General features: G+C 33.9%; 1 pseudogene; it reads left to right on the forward strand.

Annotated features, from left to right (window-relative positions):
* The window catches only part of LOC149170473 (uncharacterized), a 45,659-nt pseudogene extending 41,792 nt beyond the window's left edge, over positions 1-3,867 (forward strand).
* The last annotated feature ends 13,839 nt before the right edge of the window (positions 3,868-17,706 follow it).

Here is a 17,706-nt window from a genome sequence, read left to right on the forward strand (position 1 = left end):
TGGAACATATAAACTTTTTTCTTTGTGACAAAGTTTCCACTGAACTACAAAGACTTAGACAAAGTGGTTCTTATCAACTTGAATATAGCTTATATTCAACTCAAACAAATGAATGTTTGACAATATGCTCATTGAACACACACAAATTATCATTACACTTTGAGGATATCGTTGTTGACTATGATCTAATGAATACTAACATCCTTTGTTTCCAAGAAACAAAAACAAAATCACTTCCATCAAATCCAATGTTTACAAACAAATATCACTGCATACACTTGTTTCACTTACATGGCATTGTCACACATTGCAAAAAAAATAACTATATTTACAATCAACTCATTTATACAACAAGCCATATTGAGTCAACAATTGCAACTTTCTATCTTGAAGGGAAAGCAATTAGACTTGAAAATATATACATTGCAACAAATACAAGTGTTGATGATATAATTGAACTCATCATGTTCATTTTAGAGCACACATCACACATCGAACAAATACCCAGTTGTTCTTGTTGGTGATTTTGACTCGGACATGTTGTAAAATAATCACGAACAAATATTTATTCATGCAAAATAACAGCTTCAACCCATAGAAAATTTTAGGGGTGAATCTTAGCCCAAGGGTGAAATTTAAGGGGTTTTATATTTTGGAGGAGATACTTTTTTATATTTCACCCCTTTTCTATAGTTAGTCCAAAAATTATTTTAAAAATAAATCATTATTACATTTTAGCCATAAAAATAAGGCAAATAAACAATCCAAAGGCCCGATTCGCCTGGTTTGGAGGTTGGATTTGGTTGCAATCGCCCGATTTCCTGGTTTGGAGGTTGGATTTGGTTGCAATTGCCTGATTTCCTAGATTGGAGGTTGGATTTGATTACAACTTCCTCGATTTCCCGGTTTCTAGGTCGTATTTGGTTGCAATATCCCTATACCATTCTAGGAAATCAAGGGTAGGGTTGAATTTAGGCGATTTTCCTGTAGAAATTCTATAGTCCTGATTGTTGAGCTACGGGTGTGTAAGTTGTGCCTGTGTGAATTCTATAGTGTGAGTGTGTGAATTCTACTATGCAGATGTGTAAATTCTCTAGTCATTTTTTGAATACGATCTCGTTTGAGGCAAGGTGGTTACTACTACTGGCAGGGTATTTTCGAGCCGTTGTATTGGGTTAATTTTTTGTGCTTTCAGGTTTTCCCATAGCCATTGGTAGAGCTATTTAATATTTGTCTTCCAGTGATTATTTTTTCATCTTTGATATGTTTGGCTGCATGCACAAATATTTTTCAGAAATCCTAGATGTGTACATTTTCGTAAAGTTTTATTTTTTGTGTATAACAAGAATTGTGGCAAGGAGCACATCATATGTTGGGAGGTTTTTGGAGGTAGGTTATCCAAAACTATTATTGGTATGGTTTCCATTATCACATCTTTCCAATTGCACTACCTTTTGCAGAGTCTTGTTACTCTTCAAATGGGAGTTGCAGTTTGAATGGAATTGCAGTACCTTAGAATTGCTTTTCTTTTCAGACTGGGAGAATCTTTTTATGCACCTTAGAAGAGCTTGACATGTAATTGTATATAAATCTCTGATTAGGATATATTTAGTAGTTGTGATGTTCGTATTGTTTATTAAAACCTAGTTTTTTGTTTGCAGTAACCTATCATGGGAATGTAAGTGAACAAATATGAAACGGGTGATTATCATGACCTTGAGAAATTTGGTGGTTTACTCATTTTGAGATGGTATATATATTTATGAGCAAATCGTCTAGGAATATTGTTCCTGCATTAGCTTGCCTAGTATTTGAATGTCCATAGGAGTTCAATGAGCTTCTTTATGGCTAATACATATCTCCACATTCTGGAGCTACAGTTTCAAAGATGAAGTGTTTCTTGTAATGGAAATCATTGGCAATTATATGAGAGAGGATAGCTATGATAAATCGATTCATTATAAAACTATAAGCCTTGATAGTTTCTCAAATTGTCTACAAAATAATAAGTTTGACCTCTTGTATGCAAGGGATTTTTTTAAAATATCTTCTATATTAACTATTCATAATATATAACGAGGGTTCTTATTTGATTCCAGATAGATTATAATTCAAAAATAAATTAAAATACAAATATGGGGATGGACGTGGGAATGTTGTGTATCGTGGTATAATTTCAGTGTCATCCAATTAGAAGCTATTGCAAATGTACTTGAAATCCATCATTTTATTTTTCACCTGTGGGAGTCCCACATGTATTGTGTTTGAGTCCCTGTGTTGAATATGGGTTTTGTTGAATTGCCAACAAACTATATGGTCATATTTTTTAATATGCTTAGTCTCACATTATCTGTAGAATATGCTTTCAAAATCTGGCAGAAAGCAGTATTTTCATGATTTCTTTTTTAGAAGATAAACATAAATCAGTTGCAGTAGGACATTTCCAGGATGGGAAATTCCCTATTTGACCAAACAACATGGTAACTAACCAGTCAGCGGGAATACTATGAAATATATATTAAGGCAGTTATTGAAATTGAATAAAACTGCCCAGTTTACAGATCAAGAGAATAAAAAGTGGCATATGATAATTCATCAATGGTGTGTACAGATGCATGCTATCAGAGGCTTGGATACAATTGTAAAACTTATTATCTTGATTCTTCAAATAAGGACAATGATGAATTGATAATGTTGGGAAACGACCTTGAACTTATGAATTGCGAAGTTTTTAAGGGATCAGGAGGCTTTTTTATTGCTTTCTAGATTGGTTCTTATCGTCAAGGAGCAGAGCGAAATACAAGGACTGCAGGGAGCTGATATTCCATATCATTTGTGGGAGAATATCTTGGCTAGACTGTTGATTTCGAACCCATTTGGGATTTTGAGAGTTTGCATAGCCTGGAATTCAATGGTGTGTATTCAAATTCATTTCTGATGGCCTACAAGAGGCTACCCCCGCAAGACCTTTTCTTCATTCTGTTTGCAGAAAATTGTAATAGAAATGTTATTGTTGCCTATAATCTTATAGATGACAAGTGGGTTGTTATTCCCATGTCCTATATCTCATCTTCATGCCATTGTTTTGTAAACATGTTCAAGGCTTCATAAGCCTATAGTATCAGGTGGGGGTATGTTGGTAGCAGAGAACAGAAAGGGGTGCCTTGTTGTCTATAATTTATTCACCAAAAGCATAGGATTTTGCCTCCCATGTTACCTATGAAGTCTCCATGTGTGGTAGCAATGGTGGTGTATCCAAAGAGAGGCAGTGAGTATCAAATTTTGGTTGTAAGTATTGTTGATGGGATTTCTTGATAGATGTATGATTCTAGGAGTGATTCATGGAATATTTGTGGTAGTTTTGATGGGAGGTTCGCCACGTTGGGGAATGTTGCTCATTTAGATGGCTTTTTATTCTTCCTCATCCACGGTCCTGATCACTTATTGGCCTTTGATGTTGATGTCAGAAATTGGGATTTGGTTGAGGTCACCATGCCCCCTGTAGTTTTCCCGCATATACTAGAGCATGAGGGGTCCTTGATTCTTGTTGGGGTTATCGAGGAGCTTGGATTTTTTAAGAAGATTAATATATGGGAGCTCGATAAGTTTGTCAAGAAATGGCAGAAAGTGTGCAGTATGCCCAATCATCTCTTTAGTAAATTTAACCATGGTAATCTTAATCACTTTTTCACTGTTGGTCTTTAGGGTAAGATTTGCTTTTACAGAAACTACTCTCCAGTCATTTTCATGTATGATCTTTTGGAGAATAGATGGTGTGGATTGCCACACTGTCCTATTTACAGTCGCTTGTGTAAGCCAAGATGGTTTTACCTTGCATTGGAGCCCTGCCTTGACACGATGGTATAATGTAGGTATCTTAGTTAACCTATTCCCGATAATGCAATCTCGTAAATTTCATTCAAAATGTGGGCTTTATTACCTTCATTGTGTCTCTCTATAATTATCTGACAAAGATAAGGAATGTTTCTCATTTATACGGTTTTTTGTTCTACCTCACCCATGGTCCTGATCACTTGTTGGACTTTGATGTTGATGTCAGAACTTGGGATTTGGTTGAGGGGTCCTTGATTCTTGTTGGGGGTATCAAGGAGCTTGGAGTTTTGAATAATATTAGTATATGGGAGATCAATGAACCTGTTAAGTAATGGAAAAAAGTGTGCAGTATGCTTGATCATCTCTTCAGTAAATTCAGTCATGGTAATCTTAATCACTTTTTCACTGTTGGTATTTGGGGCAAGATTTTCTTTTACATATAGTACTCTCTAGTCATTTTCATGTATGATATTTTGGAGAATAGATGGTGGGGATTGCCACAATGTCCTCTTTACAGTTTCTTGTGTAAGCCAAGTTGGTTTTGCCTTGCATTGGAGCCTCGCCTTGACGCGATGGTATAATGTAGGTATCTTAGTTAACCTATTCATGATAATGCAATCTCGTAAATTGCATTCAAAATGTGGGCTTTTTTACCTTCATTTGTGTCTCTCTCTAATTATGTGACAAAGATAGGGAAAGTTAACAGACATACTAACATCTGAAGTGTAAGGGTTAGGTTGTGTTATTTTATATTCTAAAAATGATGTACAATTGTTGTGTTGATGTCTCATTTTTTGTTAATGAGTTATTAATAGTTTTCCCACATCATCTGCCACATTTACTTCCCAAAATTATTGAGTACTCCTAAGCTACTAATGTTAGAAGTGAACACTAAGAGGATGTAATAGGATCTTAATCCATTTATAACAGAGTTCATAAGGTAATTTCTAGGCTACTACGGTGTGTACAAAAATATTTAAGTGAGACAGATAAATTTGGAACTATGGATGTATATTCAACTATTTCTGTAGATATGAAAGGGTTGTTAGGTGTCAAAGAAGCAAACTCAAATAGTCTTGCTGACAAGAATCACAAAATTTTATTGATAAGCATTGCAGGTGGGACGGGGAAGATTTCAACAATTCCTATTTGTAACAAGTGTATGTAACAGTGCATTGAATCACCTTAAAACAAATAGATGTAAAAAACAAACTAGTGACAACAACAAGAAAGAAAAACATCTGCTCTCACTGCTTTGAATTCTACAGCCATTACTAAAGAACAAGGAGGATGGGGCCTTAAAAATATAATATGGTTAGAAGAAAATTTAGTCACGAAGGGAATCTAGAAGCTTTAGGCCAGTGTGAAGTCTACACTACTTGGTTTTGGGATTTTCATTTATTTCATGGTGAGAAAATTTTGTATTTGTCTAGGCAATGACCTTAAAATTAGAGGAATATTATTATTAATAATTTCAAATGAATAGTGTAAATATAGCAACAGAAATTATGAGAGAGAATTTCTTAGGACTGTAGCAATTTATTGTACTTGCATAGTAGAAAACAACTAGCAATGTGTTGTTGCTAGGCAAGAATTGCCTTGGAGTTCAGTTCTCTAGAGTTTGATTTCTCCTGGAAACCTCTAGTTTGCACATCAAACAATCTAGGAATAGTTTTCACACAACTTTTGATAATGACCAAAAATTAGAATCTGCAAACCTAAGTATTGGTGTTATATTTACTACGCTTATGCACAGAATTCAGTGCTCTATAGTAGACCCTTTCATCAATTTGGTTGAATTTTCTCAATTCTCTATTATATAATGTATCTTGTTGGAGGAAGACCTTTTTCACAATTTGGTTGACATTAATCAATGCTCTATTGTATATTGTTGTAGGAAGATATATTTAGAAAGAATATCAATTTCACTATGGAAGTAGTTGGAGTGCCATGACTCATAAATTTGTGAGAGAGGATGTGGTGAGGATTCTATGATTGTATTTTGAGCCAATTCAAACCTCATTCAAATCCATTAACTTAGATGAGAAGATAATTGTTGGTATGGTCAAGGATGTTCGAATCAAGTTGGGGGAATGGATCGTAAGGACAAGTCTCACCATTGTTCTATTGGATGACTATTAGGTGGTGTTTGGACAAGATTTCATGCAAACAAAGAAGGCAGTTCCCATTCTGCACTTAAATAGAATGTGGATGCAAATTTTAAATCCCAACCATGGCACATGGCAGACTTATTTCAGATGTGAACACAAAAGATTGTTATGGTTTAAGAAATTTCATGTTCATGGTATACTACAAAGTGTAAGGGTTAGGTTGTGCTATTCTATCTTCTAAAAATGAAGTGTGATTATTGTGTTGATGTCTCATTTGTTGTTAATGAGTTAGTAATAGTTTTCCCACATTATCTACCACGTCTACTTCCCCAAATTGTTTAGTACTCCTAAGATACTAATGCCATAAGTGAACACTAAGAGGATGTAATAGGATCTTAATCCATTTATAACATCATTGATAAGAATTTGCTTATAGCAACACAATTAGAAGCATACAAGAGAAATTTAGTTTTCAAACAATTGTCCCAACTCATAATTCTACAAGACAAAAAATATTGCCACTTATTTCTACTATCAAAATGAAAGAGAATAGCTTCACTAACTAGAATTTCAGAGAATGGCATATTACAGTGTGTCTCCACTTTTCACAGCTATCCCAACTCATACTTCTATAGAACAAAGAAAATTGTCACCTATTTCTAGTATTGAAATGAAGGAGAGTGACTTCAATAACTTGAACTTTATATAATAGCATATTGGCCTATGTACTTCATAGTCTATAGGTGAGGATGTTGATAAGGAATGTTGGTGGTAGCTCAATATGTCCATTCATCAAGAGTCAAATGTACTAAAAATTAGAATTGTTCTAAAAAATCATCTAAATATACCTTACAAGTTCAAGTGAAAAAGGCTCTACAATACCCATAAGTTATTCATTGTCACATACCTTACAAATTCAAGTGAAAAAGGCTCAAGTAAAAACCTTCAGTTACAGAGGCAACATGAGAATCCAAACACAATGAATGACTTATAGGTATCGTAGAGCCTTTTTCACTAAGATAGACATGGAATATTGTAAGGTACCCATGGGATATCTGAATGTACCCACGGGATTTTGGGCCGAAAACCTTCACACAAGGAGTGCCTTAACAGAACACGTTGTTCCCAATTTCTCTACATCTTGTAGTGGTATGGGGTTATGCTAATTTAGTATAATGAATTCTTATTATTATGGCCATCTCATAGATAATAACCACAAGACAAACAGGGCCCACAAGGCATGAAACAAAAACCACATGTATTTTAGCACCAGAAACAAAAACCATAGGTATGAAATGTGCATCTTTTGAGTCACTGTATGGTGGGGATACATGAAGTAAATATCTACTTATGCTTGAGTATGTATAAGTTGGTTTATAAATACATCAACATTAAAAATTGTATAGTGGAAAACTATAAGTGCAAGCAACACCTATTCTAATTAATCTGTGATCCTGGAGAACATTCTCACCATAGATATGTGAGTGTGTGTGTGTGTGTGTGTGTGTGGGTAATCTTTGGATGGAGAGGTGTTTTACAAAGGATGATTAAAGTTATTGTAATACTTTATTGTTTTGTTTATAGCTTTCGAGTGTTCATCAGGTGATTTGGAGATATGAATTAATTTAATGGGGTTTTTTATATATTTTACATTTGAATGATGTTCTTTGTTTTATAGATGATGAATCATGATGTTATTGTTTTGCGTACAATCATTTATTTTTTCTTTTTGGCTTGGCATAACATTTTAATAAAAAATTGCTTAATGGTTTTTGTGGTTTTTGTGAACATTACACTTATTTTGCTTTGAATGCTACTTACAAATCTAGTAATTCTCGACTCTTGGAAACTATTGATACAAGTTTGTAGATAGGTTTGAAATTTTAATTGTGTAATATTCAGCGAGATGTAAAAATCTAATCATGGGAAGAAACCATCAAGGCAAATGGATGTATTATCATACTTTCAAAAGCATCCATCCAAGAATACACATTCTCTTCATGCTTCAAGCTCCTTTTAACAATCTGTTACTGAGAGAGATGTTAACTATTGTGAAAATGCATTTGATATCCATATGATGGATGAAAGAATAGGTTCCTCAAGTGATCAAGCTGAGATAAGTGTAGTTTCAACAGAAATTGGTGATGAAAATGTTGAAGATTTTTCCTTGGAAGGTGACATAATCCATTCACGGAAAAGGAAAAAAGACCAGTGGACCAAAGGGAGACAATTCCAAGAAGAATGGGTCTCAAGTTTTCCATTTATTGAAGCAATACTTCCTACAAATTAGAATGAGGTTTCCATAGAAGTTAGATGTAATACATGTAGTTGGAAAACTTGCAAGGTAGTGAAATTTCAAATGAATTTAGATACAATACAAAAGCATGCAGGAAAGGTGTATGAAAAGAAAATTGTAAATGCTAAAAAAAAACTATTCTCAAATGGAAATGTTCTGAGGAATGTTGACATATCCAATATGCCGAAAAATACAAAAAAAAATTAACAAGTAAGAGAAAACTCGAGGAACCATCATATCTCTATTTGAAAAGACGATGGAAAGAAGTTTGTTATCCAAGATGATACAATTGAGCATTGTATTTCACATCTTTTTTAAGGGTTGTCCTATGACAGATTATCCAGATCACATTAAATATGTATCTTTTCTTCGAGTGTCAAACTTTCCATCTTCTCATTGGTTTGTAACTAGTGGTTTGGAATGGACAAGATATCTAGCTCAAATAGAAAAGGTTGATTTGAAAGAGAATATTGCAAATGCTATCTTTTTGGCATTATCTTTGGATGAGGTTATGGTTGTAGATAATACTTCATGGATTTGCATGAGAATTTATATTGTTAATGACCATATTAGTCATTCCTATCTACTTGGGATTAAAAATATGAGAGAGACTTCTACAGCTGAAAATATTTGTAAACTTGTTCTTAATAGTTTGAAGGAAAGTGGTATGGATCATTTAATGAATGCAAAAAAGTTGGTATGTGTTGGAGTATATGGAGCATCAGTAATGCAAGGACAAAGGAGTGGCCTTTGTGTTAGATTACAATTATTAGCTTCACCATATATGCTTAATATTCATTATATGGCTCATAGGATGAATCGTGCATTTAAAATAGTAAGCAAGTTTCCATCAATTTCAAAAGTTAAATATCATGTACATGAGAGTCATGCATACTCTTCTCGTAGTCCCAAATGATTTTTAGAGTTTCAACAATTTGCAGATGGTGTTGCAGATGGAAAAAAACTATTGAAAGATGTTGATACAAGATGGATCTCATTGAATGGACCAACTCAAAGACTATTTAGTGAGTTCAAATATTTGGTAGGGTTGATGCATGAAAATCGCTACAATGTAGACAAAGCTCAAGATATTCTTTTCATATTAACTGATATAGAGACATTATTGACATTGGCTGGAATTCTTCGTATGCTACATGAAATGAATGTCCTCATGAAAATGTCTTAGAATAGCACAATGTATATTGAATAATACACAAATGTGATAAAATCATCATGCCTTGCATTGGATCATTTGTATATGATGCCAAACTCTTTTACTGGTCCAGAGTTTACAAGTTGGACTAAGATCATCAATATAGAAAATATTGAAGAAAAAAATTGACATTTGATGAAAAAGGGATACTATGTATCACAGTGCATGTGTATATGGCTCCCTTTCATTATATTAGAAAGATGGGATGAATCACCAAAGATTGCCCCATGTCAAGAGACCAATTTGATAATATTGTGATTTCAATGAGACAAAAATTGATAGAAATTGCAAGATCAATATCGTCATATATAACAGAAGGATTTCCTCGAGATGAATTGTTCTAGGTTGTGTGTGTGGTATACCCTTAATATTGGAACAATTGTCAATGTCCAAAAACTTTAAAAGTTGATTTTAAAAATAGATTAAAATTTTTAGCATACCACTTTTGGAAGAAAGTCTTGATACATGGAGAACAAGTTGAAGGTATTTTACATTCGATGAGCGTTTGGAGACTTCCACAGTTAATCATATTATTTGATGTTTCTGGATTCACTGTGTAATGTGGTTGATCCGTCCAATGTTTCTGATGGTGACTCCATCCATCATCAGGGACCAAAGAGAGCATTATAATTAAACAAGTGTTGGAGAGCCTTTTTATAGGAGCAATTATTGGATTATAAGCCAAATGTTATAACAATTAAATGTAATTTGTATAATGGTCAATTGAGTAAATATACTTGTCTAGTTATACATTAAAAATTATATTTAACCACCAGAATTAATGGGATTGGGATATCAAAAAGATTAATGAGGTGAAGAATTCTTAAGATTTTTTTAATGGAAATGTGAATTCAATTATCAAGAGGATAAATCTTCGGAGATAAAAATGCTATAAGAGCTTTAACAAATTAAAATTTATTTTTATATAATATAAGATTTATGATGAAAATGAGTTTTATTAGAAATAAACAATATTAATTTTATAAATTCACCATTCAATTAATAAAGTAACCATAGGTTGGCAAATTTACATAAAGGGTTGAAATTTTATATAAAAGAGACCAATGGAGGGGTATGGACCCAAAGAGGGAATTAATAGAGTAGGGGGAGTTTTAATAAGTAAATAGGTAATCTGAGAAATAAGCCAAAGACAGAAATTAGCTAAGAAAAGGAAGATTATAATATAGAAGGTTAACGTAGAAAAAATAAAACGAAGAAGGAGAAGGATGATTATAAAAATGTAATGAATGGGGCTTCTAAAAGATAATCAAAAGGGAGAAATTTAAAAGGCCAACTATGAGAAAGGAAGAGAGAAAAGAGGCACAAGAGGGAGGAGATGGAAAACAGGGGGAACCAGGGTCAATGGATGAGATGGTGGATAACGGGCTTCCAGGATTTACTGAGCCTGTAACCATCCTCTCTATTAAATTTATTAGGGTTTTTCTCGATTTCGAGGGCTTCTCGAATAATGCGGGAGTTGTAGAATGGTGCAGAAGCTATGATTTTAGATTGATCGAAGCACATTAAATGCTTAGATTTATAGGAGTTCTCAACTAAGGCCGATTTAGACACATGGTTGTGGTTGGTGTCTGTTATGTGCTCCTTGAGGCAGGCTTTAAAAGGACGACTAGTTTGGCCAATATAAGCTTTCCCACAAGAACAAGGAATTCTATAGACCCCTGATCCTTGCATGGGATCTGATGAGTCTTTGGCGGACTGGAATAATTGCTTGAGGGTTTTGAGGGGCTTAAATACGGTATTAATGTTCTTCTTAGCCAACATTTTAGCAATAAGATCAGTGGTCCCTTTGATGTAAGGAAGGGTGACTTGGCCACAAGAGGGTGAGGGGTCTAGTTTTTTAGGCTTAGGGTAAGTCATAGACTTCAAAGCTTTAGAAATTTGAGCAGAGGAATAGTCATTGGCTTTGAAAGCCTTGACTAGATGGGATTTTTCAAAAGAAAGGAACTGGGGGTCGGAGATTTTTAAGGCTCTGGAAAAGAGGGTTTTGAGGACACCTGTCTTTTGGGATGGGTGGTGGTGAGATAGGGCACGGAGATAACGGTCAGTATGCGTCTTTTTCCTATAGACTTGATGAGAGAGGGAGCCATTGGGCAAGCGGGTAACAAGGAAATATAGGAAGGGAAGGGCTTCGTTGGATTCAATTTCCATAGTGAAGTGGATATCAAACAATATTTTACATTCATCAAAATTGTATCAACAAGGTGGACACTCTGCTGAAACAATGTGGAAGCAATATCCTCTTTTGGAGAATCCTAATGAAAATGGTGTTATAAAAAGATTATGGACTACTTTAAGTGCTAGCTAATACCTGCAAGAAAACATATGAGAATATTTTAAATTAGAAGGTTTGTGTCAAACCATGATTTTGGGATCAGTGGAGGATGAGAGAATGTTTAGTGCATCGTCATTCTTGAAGTCAAAGTTGAGAAACAAGATTGATAAACATGTGGATACATGTTTAAGATTATATGTAACAAAGTATGACATCAACAATTTTCCATATGAAAGAGCACTAGATCTTTGGCAATCAGATTGTGATAGAAGGGGAGAAAACAATATAACAAATTTCTCTAATGAACTTGATACAGAACATAATGTTTTTGAGGCTCACAATGATAGTTCATTTGGAGAAGATCATGTTCACAATGTATAAAATGAGGACCAACATGAGAACTGGGAAATTGAAATACCTTGGGACTCTTATTTTGGTATACATGTTCCATTAATCATGCAATATTACTAAATGTCAAATTCAGGTAAAAATAGGTTCTATATTTTGTATTTTTCATTGTAACATTGCACCTACATTTCTTTGATGCATGTTATTTAAGATTGATGTTTCATATTTAATCATTACATTATTTGTTTCTTATCTATGACAAGAAATGAAGCTGGATTTGATGACGTTGGGACCTATTTCTTTTCACATATAGAGTGTTTGACTAGTATTAAATGATAGATAACTAATTTAACAAGACTAATGCAAATCATCAATGGGATCATTCCAGTACATGAAACTACCTTGATGTATGGCTCTAATATCTTGGAAAATTTTAATGGTTTATATGTTGCTTGTGTTTGGGGAATTTTGGTTATTTTTGAGTTTTGTTTTGGTCAAAGATTATGTTAGTCCCTTGAATGCTTTTAGTTCTTACTTCATGCTTAGATTCATAGATCTAGTTTTATAATTATTATTGTTTTCTTTATATATTTGGTGGTTTGAAGAAAGTTGTTTTTATTTCCTTTCACTTTGTGGCATGACTTTAGCATCTTCACTTTTAGAATCTAGTAGACTACTATGCTTATTTTATATTTTCTTGGAAAATAATTATTGATATTTGGAAAGGGAAATGAGCCATGGGTAGCTAAGTGAAGAGAAAAATGGTTTATGTACTAGGTTCCTGCGCATTCATCATAGGAGACCTATTGACATGAGACCAACATTCTTTTGTATAGAGTCTTGTCATTCATTTGTCAGCCATGCTTTCAAGTCTTTCAGGTACTAAGTTGTCCAAGTCCCCACATGACCTTAGGACCATTAAGGGATGAGATAAAATGAGTCAGTCTAACTCATGCCCTGAATCTACTTTTACCTATTGATGTAAGTATTTTGTTACCACTTCTTATCACCAACAAAAATTTACCATAACATAACCCAACTTGAAGACAACACTTCTCATATTCCTTTTACATAAATGCTCTATGGATCTCCCTACTATACTTTCCCGAGACCAACGTCCCTTATTGGTAGGTCTCTCCACCATACCACTAATCGCACAATAGGCACACACTAGTAACTACCACATTGTATAAATATCTCTAGTCTCAGTTATTGGTGTCCCTGCCACACTCAACCAATATAGTCTTATAGGTCTATTTTTTGTTATTTTGTGTCTTTAACTTTAGCACCATCCTGTATTTCAAAAAAATTTGGTAGTGAGAAATGGTTACTTTGACACAACACTAGCAACTCAAGTGTTAGCATAATTATTGATTACAATAATGTGGAATTCAATATCGCAAAAGGAGTTAGTGATTTTTCTTCATTGCATGAAGGTTGATTGAACTAGCCTTGAATTATTGCCTATCTAGTAGTGTTCATATTTAGTATTTAGTGTCTTAAATGATCATGTTATCTTTTTGAAAAGTTTAATTTTTGTCAGGGATATCTTTTTGTTGGGCTATGAAAAGGATTATATGAGGGGTCTAAGTGGTTAGGTGTTAATATTTATAAAGGGTGTGATTTTATATTGGTACTGGAAATGAAGTTGGATTTGATATTTGATTGGAAATGAAGTCGGATTTGATGAAGTTGGGACCTATTTCTTTTCACATAGATAGTGTCCTAGTATTAAATGATAAATAACTAGTTTAAGAAGTCTAACGCTAAGCAACAATGGCCTTATTCAAGTACATGAAATTGTGTTGATGTCTAGCTCTGATATCTTAGAAAATTTTAGTGGTTTGTTTGTTGCTTGTGTTTAGAGGATTTTTTTGAGTTTGAAATTTTTGGTTTGTTTTGGTCAAAGATTTTTTAGTCCCTTAAATGCTTATAGTTCTCATTTCATGCATAAATCAATAGATCTAGTTTTTTTATTATAATTATTATTGTTTTATTTATATAGTTGGTGGTTTGAGGAAATATATTTTACACATTGTGGCACGATTTCAGCATCTTCACCTTTTAGAATATAGTAAAATATTCTTATTTTATATTTCCTTGGAAAAGTATTATTGATATTTGGAAAGGGAAATAAGCCCTGGGTAGCTAAGCGAAGAGAAAAATGGTCTATGTACTAGGTTCCTGCGCATTCATCGTAGGAGACCTATTGGCATGAGACCGACATTCCTTTTATGCAATTACACTTTTGATGCCAAGGTGGAGTTGAGTTTGTTGACCTAGGAAGAACAATGGCAGTTGATCATAATGCTAAGGAGATTAGAATGTTGGTTTCACCAACAGCTGACCATGCCACCAATGGTGGTGGAACCAAAGGTCCTTGCTCATTTCCTTCCATAACGTTTTATGATATTTTTTGTTCTTGTTTGTGGTTAAAGAAGTGCAACTTAACTCATGTTTCAAGCCTATTGTTGTCATCCATATGCCTTGAAAATTTGGTCTCATGACATAAATTGGGGTTTGATATGCATCTTGAAGTTGAGAGCTCAATCAATGCATCATTACACAAATATACATGCACAAATACAAAGAGTTGATGAGTCATCCAACCTTCATCTCTGGCTACAAAATGCAATGCACCTCACTTTTCACATTGCAATCACATAGGCCTTCATATTTTCATTCAATTTTGTAGAAAATGGCCACTCGTCTGTAATACAATTTTTTTTTCCTTTTCCATTTTCTCTTATTTAGGCTTTTGGTTTTCCATTGGTTTGTATTACTTTTCTTTTCCCATTTTTTGATGCCCAGACTTAATTTTTCAAAAAATTAATTTCTGAAGGACTAAATGGTTTTATTATAGAAAATATGTTCATATTGCTTTGAGATATAGGGTCAACATAGATATGTGATGCAGAGAGTTAGAATAGTACTTCATTTTCTGTTTCAAATTTTTTTTTAGTTATACTCAATCTTCAGTGTTACTCTGAAAATGTTGTTGTTGCTATCTATCAAAATAAGAAAATCCCTTAATGTACCCCCACTCATGTCCCTTCATTACAAGCCTCCATTGACTCCATCGATCCTCGTAGGAAATGTAATAAATTGGGTCAACTGCCCTTGTAAAAATACTATTGAAGCCTTAGGTGTCCTTGATCCATCTCCAAACCTTCGAACAAAAATCCAAGCTATCACATGCCAACTAATCTTTGATGACCTCCTCCAAGCCACACAATGCTCCTCATCCATGGGCACTCTCTAAGCAAGTGGATCTCCATGGGGCCCCAGTGAAGGGCATGCACCAAATTTCCAAGACAACTTCGATGCGTAAGAGAAACTCTTAAGTCAAAAACCATTTTGAGGTCAAGCATACACTGAGCAAGCTTTATCAACTGTGCAAATCCACCAAGGAATATCTCTCATGTACCAATTCATCTTGGTTTATCCAAGGACTAAAAATACATCATGTACCTCACTTCTCATTTTGATAACTTGAAAGTTTCTGATAAGGCAAACATCTAATATGATGCATATTAGTCTGGAAACAATTAGGGCTTTTATTTCCTACAGGTTATAGCAATTTTATTCTAAGTCCATTGCACAATGAAATCCTTTTGAGGAAGCCAACGATTTTTTTTTCCAAAATGTAAGAGTGACTGTCATGGTTGCCAATGATGGTCCCCCATCCTTACTCTTTATTCATACATTTGAAATTTCAGTAGTGACTTCTTTTTTATAGAACACAAAGCGACTTTGGAGAACTAAGAATTTTATGTTTTTATAATTTTCATGTTGTATAATAATAAATTAAGTACTTAGTTACCCCTACTATCCTAGTAAAAATATACAGAGAGTAGTAATATTTTCTGAGGGGTTATGTTGGCCTAAAAACCTTTATTATTGACACATGCAGATTGGTTCTAAGTTAGGGGCAAAGTATCTTCTGGTCTCAAATCCTGAGTTATCTAGACCACCACCTCAACAGAGACCACCTCCACTTGCAGTCAGTACACCTATATAGATCTATATAGGCATGGTTGTGTTTAAATCATTGCAAGCAACTTAACATGGTATTCTTCTTAACATTTCGCTTTAGATGGCCAAAGCTTGTGTATCTAAATAGATACTTCAATTCTTTTGTGTATTTTATAAATGTTTAGATATTTAACATTTTTTATGCTTGTCTTAAATTACCTTGATAAGTTATGGCCCACAAAATATTTAGATGATATTCTATTCGGGGATTTATGGTATTTGTTTGTAAGATTCTTGTTGTTGGTCATTGCTTGCAAAGCTTGGGTTTACTGGTGGAAAGTCAAAGGTAGTATATGGAAGAGGTGGCCATCAAGGCATAATAATTGTAAAATTCTCTCCCTCTTATGCTGGTTTACAAGAGGCATAGCAACTAATCAAATATTTTGAAAGTAATAATCATGGGTAGAAAGATTGGCTACGAGTTCAATCTTCAATTGTGAATCAAGACAATGGTGAAGAGATCAAACTTAGTAGACACTGATGAAAAAACTAAGTTGAAAAAGAGGGTATTGTATGGCTATCTTGCAATAGCTGGGGACTTGGATAAACTTGAGGTTGGTACTAGAAAAAGGGCTTTAGTAAAAAACAAGAAAGATATAGATGCTACAACATATGGTCTGGTCTAAGATGGAATTTCTTTGATTTTAACATGAATAATATAATTACCTTCACAGTTGTTTACTTAGATGTCAAGATTAGGTAGAATTTGCGGTCATGTATTGCATCTTTTTCTGTTATCGTTTATAAGGTTTAGTGATTCAAAGTGGCAGTCTTGTAGCATAGTGGTGCTTATCTATTTCAAGCAATGGATGTGGATGAGAACTTATGAACGTTGATTATACATTTTAGATCATGCATGCTCTTGATTAGATTGGTATATTTGCAAAATGACGTTCATCAGTTTATGTACTATGGGATGTAGTTTCCTTTCTAATGGTCAACGTTAGTGATGGTATAATGAGGAGAGAATAAAACATTTATATTCTTAATTTACCTGAAACTAGTCTTCTAATTATTATTATACTAGATGATGACACCATATTTAATAGGCAATGATTACAATTAGTTTGTCTTTGGTAGGTAAAAGGAAGCCTTGATTCAAATTGAAAACTTTAGTGAGTGAAGTTCCTTAAGAGTTAGTTATCTAGCAATAATATCACCCTATCTGTTTGTCCAATTTGTATGGCTGATATGTGCACTAAACACATATTTATCACATCCCTTGGATTTTGCAATTATTCTTTAATACTACTAAATGTCATTGTATTCACAATTTCATAGTGTTTTACTTGAAACTGTTTTGTAAAGACAATATTATAATCATATCTCAATGCTGACTACTGAAAAGGAATCTTGCTTTCCCTAAATTGATTTCTTTTATGAGTATTTAGTTCGTGGAGAAGGCTACCCATTCTTCATAATATGGTATGTTATTCCTATTGTCTTCAATTGGGGCACCTCTTTTGTGTCTTTTGTAGGCCTCAATAACGCTTGATCTTCTTGATTTTTGGCATTTGTTGTAGTGCTCTCTTAGCTCAGAACTTACACAATTATAATCCTAACATGTCTAGTCTTA

Source organism: Pinus tabuliformis, chromosome 4_2, assembly GCF_031772625.1.
Source record: "Pinus tabuliformis cultivar Carrire ecotype Pingquan chromosome 4_2, CPIR1, whole genome shotgun sequence".
In the NCBI taxonomy this organism is placed as follows: Eukaryota; Viridiplantae; Streptophyta; class Pinopsida; order Pinales; family Pinaceae; genus Pinus; species Pinus tabuliformis.